Consider the following 17,497-nt stretch of genomic DNA (forward strand, 5'->3'; position numbering starts at 1 on the left):
TCTTGTCTTCTTAGAGTGATGTATTCTTCTGCGGTCGAGACTTTTCTCCTTGGTGTGTTTTCAGCTTTCTTTGTTTGTTGGATATGTCCCTCCAGGGGGGTTTCCTCTCATGTAAACGAAAAAGGAGGTTAGATTAAGGCAAATATACAAAGGCTGCAATATGGGGAAGGGTAATATAGCAGTAGACCATTGAAATGCAATGGTATGATCAAGCACTCACACGGGCCAATGTGAGTCTTCTCCTATCTTGGTATCTTATTGTTGCCCGTTAGTACAGGGCCTCAGATATTGTTATCTGTGGATAACTTTCAAATGGTTGCAGGTAGTGATATATGTGATGAAGGGGGAATAAAGGCGATATAACACAATACTCACACGGGCCAGTGTGAGTACACACTCCTAGTGGTTTCTTTACACTTCTGTTCTTTGTCGTTATATACCCCTAAAACTGATAATGGGGTGAAGGCAGACTAAATGACACTAAGGTCTATGGGATAAAAAAAATTTTTTAATAAAAAAACATACTATAAGAATAAAACAGATAAAAAACAAAGAAACCAAAGGCTTCTATAAGGAAATAAAAGCAAGGGGAGTGATTAGGTGGTTAGTGGTAGGGGGTCTCTCCTTCCGCGTCCGGATGGAGAGCTACGACTGCACCTCTGCTTCCTCTGAGTATGCTGTGATAATGTCCCAACTGAAGAGCAGAGCAACGCGTTTCGTCCAGAACTGGACTTCCTCAGGCTCGATAGATGTGGACCGGCTGTGCCTTTTCCTTTTTATGTAGTTGTTAGCCAATCCATATCGCGTTGTGATTACTTGCTTCCTTCCATCTGCGACGGGACGTCGCCATCTTGCAAGGTGCGCGCGCATCCTGTAATGTTTTGTTGGCGCTTTGCAAAGTTTCGCTTTGAGATAAAGTTTTTAAAATTTGAAGGGGAATTGTGTTGATGGTTGCGTGCGCATCCTTTTGTTTACAGCGCAACCTCATACCCTCGTGGATGTCGCTGTAAATGTCCTTTGCAGTCGGGTATTAAGTTTAACCCAAAAATGGCTGGAGTATGTAACTTTCACCCAAAAATGGCATGGAGGATGTTACTTTCACCTCAAAGAAATATATGTCTAAAGTGCAGTTTTTTTTCTGTGTTATTCCCTTTAAATGGTGCAAGCTTATCCATGTAAGCCCAAAATTAAATGCAGTGTTGTGTCAACTGTTGCTTATAAAAAGTGTATATATAAATATATTGTGTTTTGAAAAGAAAAAATAGATAATTAAATATTACTTTCCTTAAGTAATTGTGCTTTGTGTTGATCCAAAAAATAATAAAATAATCAAATAATTATGCTCTGTGTGATTATTATGTGCTCATAATCAGGGGTATTTTGATTAACCCTTTGGTGAAAATAAATAATGATGTGATTATAATTATCCAGTGTTGAGGAAAATCTTTAGATTAGAAGTGGGGTATAAGTGATTGATATTACTAATGATAGTAATAAAAAGTGTGTACTTAGGAGAAAAATGTTTTTAAAGACAATTTTCGTCCTTGCTAGTTTAAAATCTATGGGGGTGAACAATTACACCGTATGTGGATACTGTCCAAGTATATACAGCTGCATAAGTGCACTTAGATTTTAATGAAAAAGTGGTAAACATGGCGTGTATGAATGAAAAATAAAAATAAAGATGCAAATAGTCAATGTGTGGAGGTAGAAAAAAGTCATCATCAGAATATATATTCATGGATGAATTAAGTCCAGTGTGCGTGTAGATAATGCATAGATGCACATATAACAAAACCTCAAACAGATGGATCTGGGGTTGGAAGAGAAAAAAGTTAGTTGTTACTTCGGACTGATACTAGCAATACATATACAATGTCCGTGGATAATGATATCATAGTCTAGGGGATTGATGGAAGGCTCACATAAATGCCCCCAGGTCTATATCTATGTTGAGGCCTCTGGGGATTAATGTCTTTAATTTATAAATCCAAAAGGTTTCTCGTTGGCATAACTTGCGCAACCTGTCCCCACCTCTCCAGTTAATGTCAACTCTCTCTATGCCCTTGTATGTCAGAAGGTTTGGGTTACCTTCATGGAACTCGCTGAAGTGTTTAGAGACACTATGTGTAATTAGCTGCCTTCTTATATTCCCCATGTGTTCCAGTACGCGGACCCTCAGAGGTCTCGAGGTACAGCCCACGTACTGGAGTCCACATGGGCAAGACAACAAGTAAACAATGTGGTCTGTGCGACAGTTTAAGTTTTGTTTTATTTTAAAAATCTCTTTTGTTACATTAGAAATATAGAGATATAGACCTGGGGGCATTTATGTGAGCCTTCCATCAAGATCCTATCTCATAATGTTCTATGTACCTTGCAGTGCTATTTTTACCACTATGGATATGTAACGGTTTTTGTGAACAGGCCCGACCCACCCAATCTCACATTGGCCTCTGTGGTCTAACCGGTCCCCATTACAGTGTGATAGTGTCTGGTGGTGCACCTGTTGGCTACAGGACTCCTGAGTCTCCCGCATGATGGTGTGTGGGGAGGACCCGTCCAGACAGGCAGCTGAGGTAGTGTGCTGAGTCCTACCTATATCCAGTGCAGCGCCTCCACCTCATCAGGGTCCCTGCGTCCGCATGGGGATGGTCCTGTTGAGGAACTCCTCCGTGGTGCTCCCCTCTGCAGAGTAATCCCAGACTCACACACGAGGGTGTCTTTGATCAGATGCATCTTTATTGCTTGAGGTGGGCTAGCTGCCCTCCACAATGGGGTGTACTTAGCCCTCCATCTTCCAGCTGCTTCCCTCCGAAAGGTACGCCTTCCCTTAATAGGTGGGTTCCCTATCCCCGCAGGGATCTCGGCCCTGTGCCAGGTCCCTGGTCACAGTTCTCTCAGGCAGCTTGTCTCTGTCTGCTTTGTGCTGCCAGACTCACAGCTCTGCCTTCAGACTACTGCAACAATGTTGCAGACCTCCATGTGCCTCTTACTGACAGAGCAGCACAGCAACAGGAACTCCTCAGCAACAACTCAGAACTACGCAGAACTAACTTTTAGTCACAGTGCTGTGCCTTATGTACTCTGGGGGCTGGCATAACTCTGACATCACTAACCATGAAGTCAGAGTTCATGACCACTCCCATCCATACATAGGGCACCTCACCAGGGTGTGAGGGCAAACCTCCATAATTACTGCTGGCATGCCCACAACTTACCAGGCCTTACTGTCAGCAGGAGAGATGACTGTAGCCATTTTACATGACCGCTACATTCTCCCCCTGGTGAATCCCACCGTCCCCGGCTGGGACCTAAATTTGAAGTACCTTTTGTCCGGAAGCACTGTAAAATGGAACACACATAATTAGTCACAACATTACAGTACATCTCTTCATCATAACATAGTAACAGATACATCCTAACTTTGGATGATAACAACCCGGATTACTCTTACGGTGGCTTGTGCACAGCATGGTCCACTGGGCTTAAAGCAGCAATGCTGTAACCCTCTGCGCAACACTTCTCATATAACCCGCCAGGATCCCAATCTTCTTCCCCTGATCCTTCCTCCTCATCAGTGCCATATCCCCTATCCTCACCAGTGGAACCCATTTTAAACTCAATTTCTCCCTCCATGAGGGGTTCAGGGACATACAGGTACTCCAACCTGTGGGGCGCTTTGTACTTGGCTATAATAGCCCTCTCGGCCCGGCTGCTCCTAGTCAGCTCTGCGTTCCCTGCCCTCCCTGGCAACACCCATGACAGGGGCTCGTCTGTGTCCACGGGGTCAGATAATATCCCAGGCCCCATAGGCTCTATATTATGCTGACATATCTGAAACCATCGTTCCTGCATCTTCCTCTTCTTCTGGGCCGGTGTAAATTCCCCCACCGCCCACCATCGGGTCTCCTTACGTTCCTCAGACCCCCACTCTAGTGAGTCCCCCTCCTCTGTATTCCCCCAAAAAGATATCCCCGCGGTTCTTTCCGAGCGAGGCTTGGACCATAGGTATGATCCCGGTACCTTTTCCTCTGCCGAATCGGTTACATTAGGTACCCACCGGGCCATCGATGCCATACCCAGTTGCCCTCCACCCCTGGAACCCCCCTCTGAAGCGTAACTGTTCAGTCTCTCCCCAGTCCGTTCCTCACCAGTTCCCTGGGACCCTCCCGACATTCCCAAACTGGACGTGGACCCACGGAAAAAGGTGACTGGGACAGGGGCTTTATCTAGGGCATGGGTTTGGGCGTAGGGACAGGTAATGGGCATCCGCTGGGGTTCCGACCCGCTCTCTGCCTTCGGATAGTCCCGTATCATTGTGCAGACGTGCCGCTGGTTGGGCCTCAACCGTCTCAGCTCTCCTCGCAGCCTGCCAGCTCTGAGTTGACACAGGTGATCGGGAAGCACTGCCCGATCGCCGAGGCATTGTGGTTCTCTCTCTGGTCGTTCCGCTACCTCCGCCGGAAGTGACGTCATCACCGGAACCGGATACTCCGCCATCTTGCGATGGATCCCCATGCGGGATCTCTTCCTCCACAACGACATCCGCCGCCGGAAGTGATGGTTCTGCTCTCCGCTCCGTTCGGGCCTGGGCTAGGCCTTCCTCCGCCGTTGCCACCACCGGCGCCTGGGGAGGGTAAGGATGTATCTCACCGCTCCGTCGGCTCGGGATGGAATCTTCTCCTCCTTCCACGCTGTAAGTCACCACGGCCGTGGGACTCCGCCTCTCGGGTTGGTTCTGCACCGGCGACACGAGACTCCGCTCCGCCGCGACACAGGTAAGTGCCGGTTCCTTTCCAGCACCGCTGTAGTGGTCCGCCGGTAGGCGCATCACCACCGTCGTTAGGATCGCTTGTTCCTCTTTCGAGGAGCCGAACTCCGACTCGGGGAGTGGCACTGCCGCAGGGGACCGACGGTGAGGTTCCGGGTTCTCACCACGGTTGTAGACCCCTCTCTCTTCAGGCTCCGTTCTGATCATTAGGAGCGATCCCCATTCTCCGGGATCAACTGGTTCGGTGCAGGCCGCACGCGGGGCTTCAGCCGTCAGCATGGCTGTGTCCGCCCCCGCCTTTACTACCAGGGAGCCTCCTGGCAATTAATAGGGATATACCCCAATGTCCATCTCGCTCTTTGTTGTGCTGGTTACGGGAGACACTTTGCACAATGGTCTCTCCTGTTCACCAGCTCGCAACTGTGGGACAGGAAGCTCACACCCAGCTCCTCCCTCAGACAACTCGGGTCTTGGCTGGCAGAGATAGAGACCCCTCCCCCTGGTGAATATTTGGGGAGGGTCCCACAAGTTAATTGGATGTCCTTTAATTGAGGCCGCACCTCTTTCAGTCCTAGAGGGCGTGGCTTCAGGTTTCGCGCCATACCTCCCCGCAGGGTGGAATTTTTCTTTTGGCGCCAATCCCGGACAACTTTCTGCAAGTTTTGCATTTGCAGCATTTTCTGCAACTGGCCCACAAGGTCTCCCCGGGTAGCGGGAACCGCCATTTTGGCTCGCTCTGCAATCCATATTCACAGCAGCTGCAACTTCATATTCCTCTATCTCATCCACTAGCCTCCCTAAGGACAGGGGATCACCCCGTATCCAGGAGCACAGCATCCTAGCCACGACAGGATGGTCAGGTGACGCTCCTCTCAGAATTCGATCACAAAAGTACACCTCCACCTCAGTGGCTTTAATACAATCCCCCTTTCGCATCTCCTGTAAGACGGCTCCAATCCGCAGGAGGAACCCAGGTAGATCCTCTCCGTCTTCCTGATAAAGACTGAAGTACCGCTTCATCAATTGTTCCATGTCCTCTTTACCCGCACACACACCATGTGCGCTCTCTCCATTAGCCTACGTCCGCCATTTTGGACTATCCGCACCGCGCGGATCCTCCATTCTTGCGGTCGCCATTTTCTCGCTGTACTTAACAGTATTGTACATGGGGCTCCTCTCTGCGGGGCAGCCACCACACCGGTACAATAAAGATTGCCCTGATGCACCACCACATGTGTACCTAATGTAGGCTGGACTCATGTTGCACTACCTCAGGCTAGGCTCACTCTCTCAGTGTCTGCTGTAACTCCTTCCTCCCAGTCTGTGCTCCCTATGGTAAGTGTCTGGAATGGGCTAGAGTACTCTGGCTCTGCCATGCAGCACTTGGGGCGTCTACCTCTCTTGGTCAGCCTAGCGCAGACCCTCTCCAGGATTCCTGACCACGTTAACAGGCTATCCCTTCTGGCGTCCTACCAACTAGCACTACCTCAAAGTGACTCGGTCAGCTATAGCCCGGCTCCAGACCCCTTACTCCTGTCAGGCCCCTAGGTCGTCCCTGCGAACTGACAATACCCTGTCAGCCCCTGACCACACCTAGGTCCGTCCCTACGCAGCACAGAGTGGCAGCAGACGCTCTCCCTGTTTCCCAGTGTGCCTAGCTAGAGCCTGTCCTGTTGACAGATCTGATCTCAGCAGCTCGCCTCCAAATGTAACGGTTTTTGTGAACCGGCCCGACCCACCCAATCTCACATTGGCCCCTGTGGTCTAACCGGTCCCCATTACAGTGTGATAGTGTCTGGTGGTGCACCTGTTGGCTACAGGACTCCTGAGTCTCCCGCATGATGGTGTGTGGGGAGGACCCGTCCAGACAGGCAGCTGAGGTAGTGTGCTGAGTCCTACCTATATCCAGTGCAGCGCCTCCACCTCATCAGGGTCCCTGCGTCCGCATGGGGATGGTCCTGTTGAGGAACTCCTCCATGGTGCTCCCCTCTGCAGAGTAATCCCAGACTCACACACGAGGGTGTCTTTGATCAGATGCATCTTTATTGCTTGAGGTGGGCTAGCTGCCCTCCACAATGGGGTGTACTTAGCCCTCCATCTTCCAGCTGCTTCCCTCCGAAAGGTACGCCTTCCCTTAATAGGTGGGTTCCCTATCCCCGCAGGGATCTCGGCCCTGTGCCAGGTCCCTGGTCACAGTTCTCTCAGGCAGCTTGTCTCTGTCTGCTTTGTGCTGCCAGACTCACAGCTCTGCCTTCAGACTACTGCAACAATGTTGCAGACCTCCATGTGCCTCTTACTGACAGAGCAGCACAGCAACAGGAACTCCTCAGCAACAACTCAGAACTACGCAGAACTAACTTTTAGTCCAAGTGCTGTGCCTTGTGTACTCTGGGGGCTGGCATAACTCTGACATCACTAACCATGAAGTCAGAGTTCATGACCACTCCCATCCATACATAGGGCACCTCACCAGGGTGTGAGGGCAAACCTCCATAATTACTGCTGGCATGCCCACAACTTACCAGGCCTTACTGTCAGCAGGAGAAATGACTGTAGCCATTTTACATGACCGCTACAGATAATATGAGCCATATGACCTAAACTCCACTCACAGGAGCGTTTGGTCAGTGTATCCTGAGTGGTTCACTATTACAGACCTATAGGCTCAGTAACTTCTGCACCTGTCGGTCTGGTGACATATTGTATGTATATAGGGGTGTGGACTAAAATATATAGCTGAGGCAGATCTCAGGTCTATACATTACTACCAGTAAAACCAGTCCACTCTTCATCAAGTACCCCACATACAAACACTTACACAGGCACACAGGGTCTCTACTCTTACTACAGAGCAAGCACTCTCATATAACATCACACCCTTGTATAGAAAAGAGTTCCATAGTACATCTAGGATCAGATGTCTGACAACTTAAGGTTACATTGAAATAGCTATTACCACAGTTAATTCAATAGTATAATTGTGGTACACGACAAGGTTAAATAGCTATTTTCATCTCCAATATTAGCGTCTAGTTCTAGCATACCGACGTCTCCTTTCATTTTTAATTTGTTTTTATTATTTTAGTTCATTGTACACTTCACTACATATATCTTTTAACTAATTATATTAATCTGATAGGGGTGTCTCTTCAGTGCGACGTAATAGAGAGCTTTCTCTACCTCTGTGTACAATATTATTCACTCCCAGTCAGCACCACCCCTGCACTAGCTATTGTAGTGAAGTTCTCCGTTACAAAAGGATATTACTATACACTCCTTGGCGTTGTGAGGGGTACACACCTACCCTTCAGGGGGTACCTCTCCCTCTTTGTGTTTAATACGTCTTAAAATTCTAACTTAAAAAAAAATGTTCGGATAAGACCGGCCTGGAGTCTTATTCCCCCCGTAGGTTAACTTGAAGTGGCTGTGAGTGATGTGGGTGGAGCTGGGATAAGCTTCACGTGTGCCATGTGAATCCAGGAAGAGACCTCTGCCACTTTAATTGCTGTAATGGTGGTGAGTAGTACTTTAAATGGGCCTTATCATCTGGGATGAATAAAGTTCTTGCGTAGGAAATGCTTCACTCGAGTAGGTGCACTTTCAACTTTGACCTGTGCCTAGAGGAACTCAAAAATATATTATCGGTGGTTTGGGGCATGCGTCCCAATAACCGTGCTCAATCCAATTCTGAACTCCAATTTTGTGAATATTTTCAGTCCATATATATGTGAAGCCAGTATAACCATACAGTGAGATATTGGACCCAGTGCTAAATTAGAGCAGCAAAACCACAGACACTAACAAAATGAGATGATCCATGTGTCATAATAAAGCAATGAAGGTATGACATACCATTGATATACCGTTATACCATTACTCAAAAACAGCAAGCTTGACCCTACCTGTCCTTCTAACTATCGACCTGTCTCCCTCCTGCCTTTTGCCTCCAAACTCCTTGAACGTCTTGTATTCTCTCGATTGCTACACTTTCTCAACACCTATTCTGTACTAGACCCTCTACAATCTGGCTTCCGCACTGCTCACTCTACTGAAACAGCCCTCACTAAAATAACTGACGACCTCCACGCTGCCAAAGACAGAGGTCATTACACTCTGCTCATATTACTCGACCTCTCTGCAGCATTCGACACCGTGGACCACCCTCTTCTCCTTCACATTCTCCATACTCTTGGTATTCGGAACAAAGCTTTATCCTGGATCTCCTCTTACCTCTCCCATCGTACCTTCAGTGTCTCTTTTGCTAACACCTCCTCCTCCTCTATTAATCTCTCTGTGGGGGTACCCCAGGGCTCTGTCCTGGGACCCCTTCTCTTTTCTCTCTACACACTCTCTCTAGGTGACCTAATCACATCTTTTGGGTTTAAATATCACCTCTATGCTGACGACACACAAATTTACCTTTCAACCCCTGACCTTACACCTGCTATACAGACCAAAGTTTCTGAATGCCTCTCTGGAATATCATCCTGGATGGCCATCCGCCGACTGAAACTTAACATGGCAAAAACAGAGCTCCTTATACTACCTCCCAAACCTGGCCCTACTACATCCTTCCACATTGCTATTGGAAATACGATCATTCACCCAGTAGCCCAAGCACGCTGCCTAGGGGTCACACTTGATTCCTCTCTCTCATTCTCCTCTCATATTCAAAAAGTTTCTAAAACTTGTCGCTTTTTCCTCCGCAATATCACAAAGATACGCCCTTTCCTCTGTTACTCAACTGCTAAAACTCTGACTCAGGCCCTCATTCTCTCACGTCTCGATTACTGCAACCTCCTGCTGTCCGGCCTTCCTACCTCTCACCTGTCTCCCCTACAATCTATCCTAAACACTGCTGCCAGAATCACTCTACTCTTTCCTAAATCTGTCTCAGCGTCTCCCCTGCTGAAATCACTCTCCTGGCTTCCGATTAAATCGCGTATCTCACACTCAATTCTACTGCTCACTTTTAAAGCTTTACATTCTTCTGCCCCTCATTACATCTCAGCCCTAATTTCTCGCTATGCACCATCACGACTCTTGCGTTCTTCTCAAGGATGTCTTCTTTCTACCCCCTTTGTATCTAAAGCTCTCTCCCGCCTTAAACCTTTCTCACTTTCTGCCCCACACCTCTGGAATGCTCTTCCCCTCAATACCCGACTAGCCCCCTCGCTATCCACCTTTAAGACCCACCTTAAGACACATCTGCTTAAAGAAGCATATGAGTAGCACTGGATAATCATGGACACATGACACAAAGCTTGGCCTCCTGCAGACGCACTTACTAGTATTCCCTCCTACTGTCTCTGTACGTTCTCCCTACCTACCAATTAGATTGTAAGCTCCTCGGAGCAGGGACTCCTTCCTTAATGTTACTTTTACAGTATGTCTGAAGCACTTATTCCCATGATGTGTTATTTATATTTGCTATTTATATGACATGTATTACTACTGTGAAGCGCTATGTACATTTTATGGCGCTATACAAATAAAGACATACATACATACATACATACATACATACATTGATGTGTGGGATAGTGCCATATGGGACACTGCGGCTGCGGCACTGTTGCCGGTCATCAAGTCTCCACTTGGGGAGAAAAAACAATACTCACTGAGGTCTGTTTCCTTGGTTGCGTGCATCAACGCTCCATATTCAAAGTTGTGGTAGAAATCCCTGGATTCCAGCGGTGCACAGCTTGGTAAATTTAGGAGACCAGCAAGATGTAGGTTAAAAATTGAAATTTATTGATATAACATGGTATGGGGGATACACTCTGACGCGTTTCGGACTAACATAGTGCTTAATCATAGAGCTGACTCGCGCCGTTTGTTTTCCCAGTCTTAAAGGGTAAACCCCCCCCACCTGCGTCATCGCGCTGCGTGCATTTGGCGCGAAAATCGCCGAACTGTACCCTCATTGGTTAGTGCTCTTAGCCAATAAGCAGCCGTATGCCGCGGGTGTATTCCGAGCAGGGGAATGACATGCATGTTGGTAACTGCGCGTACAGCCCCTCCTTCCAGACAGGTCGCGACGTTGCTAAGCAACCATCATAAACAAAAACAATGAACTGCCCGTCTCTGTGTTCTATGGGGTTAAATACATCATCATATGGGGGGGGGGAGTGGAAGGTGGGAAGGGGAAGGAAGGTGGAAAAGGGAACAAAAAGACTTGGGGAAAAAAGGAACCGGAATGAATAAAATTGGCATGATGCAACATGCCCAATGACAGTAAAAAACATACATAACAAACAGAAACAATTAGACATTGTATAGCGAATCTTTTAGCTGCAATGGAGATCACAGAGTCTACTAAAGGGCAATCGATTAGCGTTGTATTGCCAATTAATCATAAATAATAATAGCAGTGCATTCATCATAAGGCATAAAACAACTTGTCCCTATTGTACTCCATGTTGAGATATATTAATCAATCATATCTGTGAGTGCCATATTTATTTCACCATATGGGGAAACCAATATTAACCCCATAAATGTTAATTGATTTGATAACAAAGAGTATACTAAGTATGGTGAATAGGCAGAAAGAATAGGTTGTGTATAGTACATGTATAATTTTTGATAAAGTGATTATTAGTCCTCTTAAAAGACTAATATCTAGATTTGATATAATAAGATCTATTATATGGGTAGACCCTAAATTTCATGAGAGTTGTGTTGTCAATTATAGATCTTAATGTGTAGGGCAAATGAATGTTACATAGGTCAATGCATGCATCTAAAGTGAGAACACTAGACTTGTGTTTTTGTCAATTGAGGAAGTGTTTCAACTCCCAGTCCTGATTCATGCCCCTGGGTACCATTGTCCCAAGGGCATAAATCCAGAACATCTCCCGACGATTTAATGAAGCCTCCCTGTGTCCCCCTCTAGGATGTATAGAGATATTCTCAATGGCGCTGTATGTAAGTGTTTTAATGGATCCTAATGGGCATGTATTGAAATGGCGCGCTACAGGGAAGCGTTCGTCGCGATTTTTAATACTACATATATGCTCTGTAATTCTCACTTTCTGTGCTCTAATAGTTCTACCTATGTAGCCACTGCCACATGCACATTTCAGCAGATAAATCACAAAGTTGGTGTTACACATCATGAATGATTCAATCCTATATGTATGACCCGTATAGATATCCCTCAAAGACTTTAAGGGTTCCGCATACTTACAAAGGTTGCATTGGCCACATTTATAGAATCCCTTTGGTAATTGTGTTGATTTCTTGTTCCTAGAGCTAAAGAGACTAGGGGATACATAGTTGCCGATTGTCTTGGCTTTTTTGAAAACCAATCTTGGTTTTTGTATTGTGTAGGGGTCTAATTCTGAATCTAATTTTAGAACTCCCCAATGTTTCTGTAAAATGTATCTTATCTGCTCTGCTTGTTTGGAGAAGGTGGTTATGAAGAGTGGGCCCTGTTTAGTATCATTGTTATAGGATGGTTTTTTGGGGTTTCTTTTCTTAATCAAGTGTTCCCTATCTGCTTGTAAAGCATATTCATAGGCACTCTCCAGGTCCCCCTCTCCATAACCACGCTCTCTGAACCTTTGTTTGAGTTCTTTAGCTTGTACCAAAAAGGACTCTTTTGTAGAACATAGCCTCCTTAATCTTAAAAATTGCCCTTTGGGTATACCCTTTATAAGTGGTCTCGGGTGGGCACTGTTCGATCTGAGCAGGGAATTTTTGGAATTCGTTTTTCTATAGATGTTGGTCTGAATTTGTTGTCCAACATCTATATATAAATGTAGATCTAGATAATCAATCTGTGAGTCACTGTATGAATGTGTAAATTTCAAATTATATGTATTTGCCTCAAGATATTCAAAGAAAGCGTGTAAAGTGTCAATATCCCCATTCCAAATAAATAATAAGTCGTCAATAAAGCGACGATAAAAAATAATATTATCTCTAAACGGGTTATTGTCACCAAAAATGTGAGTGGACTCCCAAAATCCCATAAAAAGGTTTGCGTATGAAGGTGCAAATGACGTGCCCATGGCTGTGCCTTGTGACTGTAAATAAAATTGTGCATCAAACATAAAATAATTGTGTTGTAACAGAAACATTACCGAATCTAACAGAAAAGTGTTTTGTGCTAAATTTAAGTTGGAGTGATTGAGAAAGTGACTAATTGCTCTCGTGCCCAAAGTGTGATCAATAATAGTGTACAAAGAAGTTACATCGAGCGTGACCCAAGTGTAACCATTAAGCCAGTAATGAAAAGTTCAGTCCGCGCTCTGGCTCTTTAAACTTGGAGTGTTGGTCCCTCTCAGTTCTCTTGCTGCTTCTGTGTTTATGAGGTGTCTCCCCCACCTCCAAATGTGGTCTCCACCGGAACCCCGATGGTGATACCAATATCAGCAAAACAAGAAAAAACACAAAAGCGCACCAAGATGAGAGATAGATATTGTATTAGCAACAAATAATAAAATTAGTAACTTACATATAAAATTTCTTTAATAATCCCCGATTCTGGTGTCTATCACAGGAGTAGGGCATCACATAGGAAGTATGAAGGGTAATCTCAGTTCTGAGAGATCAGACCCGCGCGCTGGGGCTGTCTCTGTTCACTCTCCTGTCCTCCACGTGTGGTAGGAACCGGGGCCTTCAATAGGTGTCCTTAGGATGCCTGTCCGTTTTTGATAGCATAGAAACGATCGGAAATAAGCAGGAACGGTACACTTGAGTGTGTACTGGTGGTGGGTAGTAAAACCGCCAGCCACAACAGTCGCGACGCGTTTCGTTTAACAAAGTAAACTTCTTCAGGCGATATATATATAGCCTGAAGAAGTTTACTTTGTTAAACGAAATGCGTCGCGACTGTTGTGGCTGGCGGTTTTACTACCCACCACCAGTACACACTCAAGTGTACCGTTCCTGCTTATTTCCGATCGTTTCTATGCTATCAAAAATGGACAGGCATCCTAAGGACACCTATTGAAGGCCCCGGTTCCTACCACACGTGGAGGACAGGAGAGTGAACAGAGACAGCCCCAGCGCGCGGGTCTGATCTCTCAGAACTGAGATTACCCTTCATACTTCCTATGTGATGCCCTACTCCTGTGATAGACACCAGAATCGGGGATTATTAAAGAAATTTTATATGTAAGTTACTAATTTTATTATTTGTTGCTAATACAATATCTATCTCTCATCTTGGTGCGCTTTTGTGTTTTTTCTTGTTTTGTAACCATTAAGCCATTTGATTCTTTGAATATCTTGAAGCAAATCTGCAGAGTCCCTTAGATAAGCGGGTAGTGTTTTGACCAATGTTTGTAAAAAATAATCAACGTACCTAGATAGACCATCTCCCAAAGATCCAATACTAGATATAATGGGTCTGCCTGGAGGGCAGACTAGAGTTTTGTGGATCTTTGGGAGATGGTGAAAAATAGGTTCGACAATTTGTCCAAAGAGGATAGGACAAATTTGAATACACTCAAGAAAAGGTCCGATATTATTATCAAGAATGCGGACAAGGGGGGAGCAGTGGTGATAATGAGCACACAAGCTTACCATACGGAAGCCATAAGACAGTTGTCCAACACACAAGCATATTGTAAGTTGGACAGGGACCATATATAAGATAAACAACATAGTCTGATTTGCATGTTAAAAGTTGTTTATCAGACTATGTTGTATATCTTATATATTGTCCCTGTGGCTTACAATATGTAGGCCAAACATCAAGAACAGTCAAAACACGCATTCTAGAACATATTGGGAATGTAAGACGAGGGCTTACCACACATTACTTGTCAAACCATTTTATACAAAAGCATAATGGTGATACATCAGGCCTTAAATTTACAGTATTGGAACAAGTATTACCACATTGGAGAGGTGGAGACAGGAGTGTCGCTTTAAGAAAGAGCGAGAGCTTCTGGACTTTTACTCTGAAATCACTTGTACCTTTAGGTCTGAATATAGATTTTGAATTAAGTGCTTTTCTGTGAATTATGTATGAACGTTACAATGCCAGCTTAGACACTTTGCCCTCTATTTTTGACTATTTGTAAAGTTAATGCAAATAAGAACACTTATAGTGTGAAAATGTTATGTTACAATCTGTGTACTAATTAAGTTTTTTCTTGTTTTTTGAGATACATCAATCGCCAACCTTTTCGTGATTAGGGAAATAAATGGGGATATATTGTGTTTTACTAAACAATTTTAGATAGAATATGTATTTTATACGTAGTACTTTTTCATTGTTGCAATAGTTTATATTTTCATATTGTAACGAGAAGTACTTCCGACAGTTATGTTTTATTAAAGTTATATTAGCTATGTTTATTAAAGATATAATAGGCTGTATTTTAACTGAATTGTATAACACTGCTGTGATACCTCTTAATTTGCGGGAGAGCATATGTGGCTCATTACCAAATTATTTAGAGATGAGACATTTTGACCAATAGGAGGAAAGGTCATTATCAGTCAAAAGGGTATATAAAGTATCCGAAATGGGTTAGAGTTACTCCTGACGAAGCCGTCATCACGCACGGCGAAACGCGTAGAGCGTAACCCCCCGTGTTAGATCCAGAGGGAGAGACTGCAGTGGAGTTCCGGTGGCGTTTACCATACGAGTTGAGACAACCGGATGTGACGTATCGACTCCAGCAGTGCAGGTCGGAGGTCGGAGATCGGTGGATGCGGCAGCAGTGAGCGGAGATTCCGAGAACGCGACTCGGCGAACATCTATACCTTACACAAATGCTGTTAAACATCTGACATCTCGTAAGTCTCCAATTTTATCATTGTCGGATAAAAGTTTGGCATTTTATTTTTGACTCTGTGTCTCTGTCCTGGACGCACTTACCTCCTGATTTTTGCTCCTTGTTGCTAGTCTATGGATGAAGTGTATACCATCTAGCGTCTTATGCTCTCAAGAGAGCTCTGCCATTTTTTAAGTGTATTTTATCATTACGTTTTGCACTATGGTAGTTTGTTTATTTTTCCTATAGGTAATGATGCTCCCCTGACTTATCCTATTTTGTGCTTTCTGTAGACATAGAAACAGTCCTTTCAGGGTTTGAGTTTTTTCCTATATCACTCATTGCACTTTATTTTGATTTTATAGTCACTATTCACTGCATGTTTGTGTATAAGTGTTGAGCGCCATCTAGTGTTTTTGTGTATAGTTATTTGTACCAATAGGTCAGATAATTTATAAACACAAAATAAATTCCAACAAGAGCATGCTACGTTCCTACACTCTTTCCTCTGAACGCCTTCTGAAAGAAATCTCATACTCTCGCAAACTTAATTCACTACAAATTTATGCTATCCTGTTTCAACTCTGCCCTCTCTCAAGCTAAACAAACCTACTTTTCTTCATTACTCAACACACACAAGTCTAACCCACGCCAATTCTTCCTTTATCTCACCTCAGGACTTTGCTGACTATTTTAAGGTAAAAGTGGAATCCATACCTCAGAACACCCACGCTGCATCCAAAGCTCTCTCCCGCTTTAAACCTTTCTCACTGACTGCCCCACTCCTCTGGAATGCCCTTTCTCTCAATACCTGACTTGCACCCTCTCTATCCACCTTTAAGACTCACCTTAAGACACACTTGCATAAAGAAGCATATGAATAGTACTGTGAATAATACTGGACACATGATACATAACAGCTTGGACCCCTGCAGACGCACTACCCAGAATTCCCTTCTTTTTCTTTTTTTTAAATATTCCCAAACATATCCTAATCCTATAGAAATAAACTTGAAATGTGTTTTTACTGGTTACACGCGAACAGAAAACACACTTGTTCTCTTAAGCTACAGAGCTAGTTAACTTTTCATGTCTGGATTGCGAATGCTGCGCATTATTTAAACTGGAGGGGAGGGGCTGTTTCTCTCCTTTCTTTGAGATAGAAATCCAGCAAACGGAAAAGAATGTGTCTGGTTTAAAAACCTCATTCGTCTGTCCAGAACGAATAAACCTTTTGAATTATCACCAGTGACAGGGCTGAATATCATATGCCCATTCTTTTTTTTTTTTCCGCTCTCCACTCCTTCACACTCGGAATAATTCAGGAAAAATTCATCAGAGATTCAAAAAACTTTTTACATGAGATAGCATTTTTTTTTTAGCCTTCCCGGGCGAACCAGCAGTTCCCTGATTTTCACTCTGATAGGGGCACTCTCTCTGCCAATGGCCAAAATTACAACAGTAAAAACAGGCACTATTAGTCTGAGCTCTTCCACCTGGCTGATTTCTGAGTCCAGCAAAAGATCTCTGTCTATTATGTCTTCTGCCTTGTCCCCTATCTCGGTGTCGTCCATTATTAAAATACATTGCCTTATTCCCTTGCCGAGAAGGCGGCACAAAGCAACCTGCCGCATAATCTACAAACGGATCACAATAATTATCACCAGCCGGAGCAACAAATTCTTTAGGAGTCTGACCAGGTTTACGCTTGCAAAGGACAACATGTTTAGTATTATTCTTAATAACCTCTGGCTTGCTTCCAGAGTCCATTAGTAGCTAATAGAAAAATAGCGAAATTATAACAAATATTAGATATGTAATTAGCATTCTTATACTTTACACAATGTACAAAAGTCGTGCATCTAGATCAGAGATGACAGCCCAGTCTGCTTTTTAGGATTTCAACCTAGACTTCCTGACACACACACTCAAAGTCAGGAATACCTGTTAAACACTTGGGTATCTTAACCCTTAATTTCACAGT

At 44.5% G+C, this 17,497-nt stretch overlaps 2 protein-coding genes across 5 annotated transcripts in view; both read left to right on the forward strand.

The window, feature by feature from the left end:
- LOC142483865 (uncharacterized) overlaps positions 1 to 15,486 on the forward strand; it is a 207,538-nt gene extending 192,052 nt beyond the window's left edge. For all 4 annotated transcript variants that reach the window (XM_075583794.1, XM_075583793.1, XM_075583791.1 and 1 more), the window contains exon 4: positions 14,899 to 15,486. The gene's annotated coding sequence lies outside the window, so the exon portion shown is untranslated. The remainder of the gene's footprint in view (positions 1 to 14,898) is intronic.
- Positions 1 to 17,497, forward strand: part of LOC142483866 (uncharacterized) — a 131,497-nt gene that overhangs the window by 20,967 nt on the left and 93,033 nt on the right. The window lies entirely within an intron of this gene.

This window comes from Ascaphus truei, unplaced genomic scaffold (genome assembly GCF_040206685.1).
Source record: "Ascaphus truei isolate aAscTru1 unplaced genomic scaffold, aAscTru1.hap1 HAP1_SCAFFOLD_377, whole genome shotgun sequence".
Lineage (NCBI taxonomy): Eukaryota > Metazoa > Chordata > Amphibia > Anura > Ascaphidae > Ascaphus > Ascaphus truei.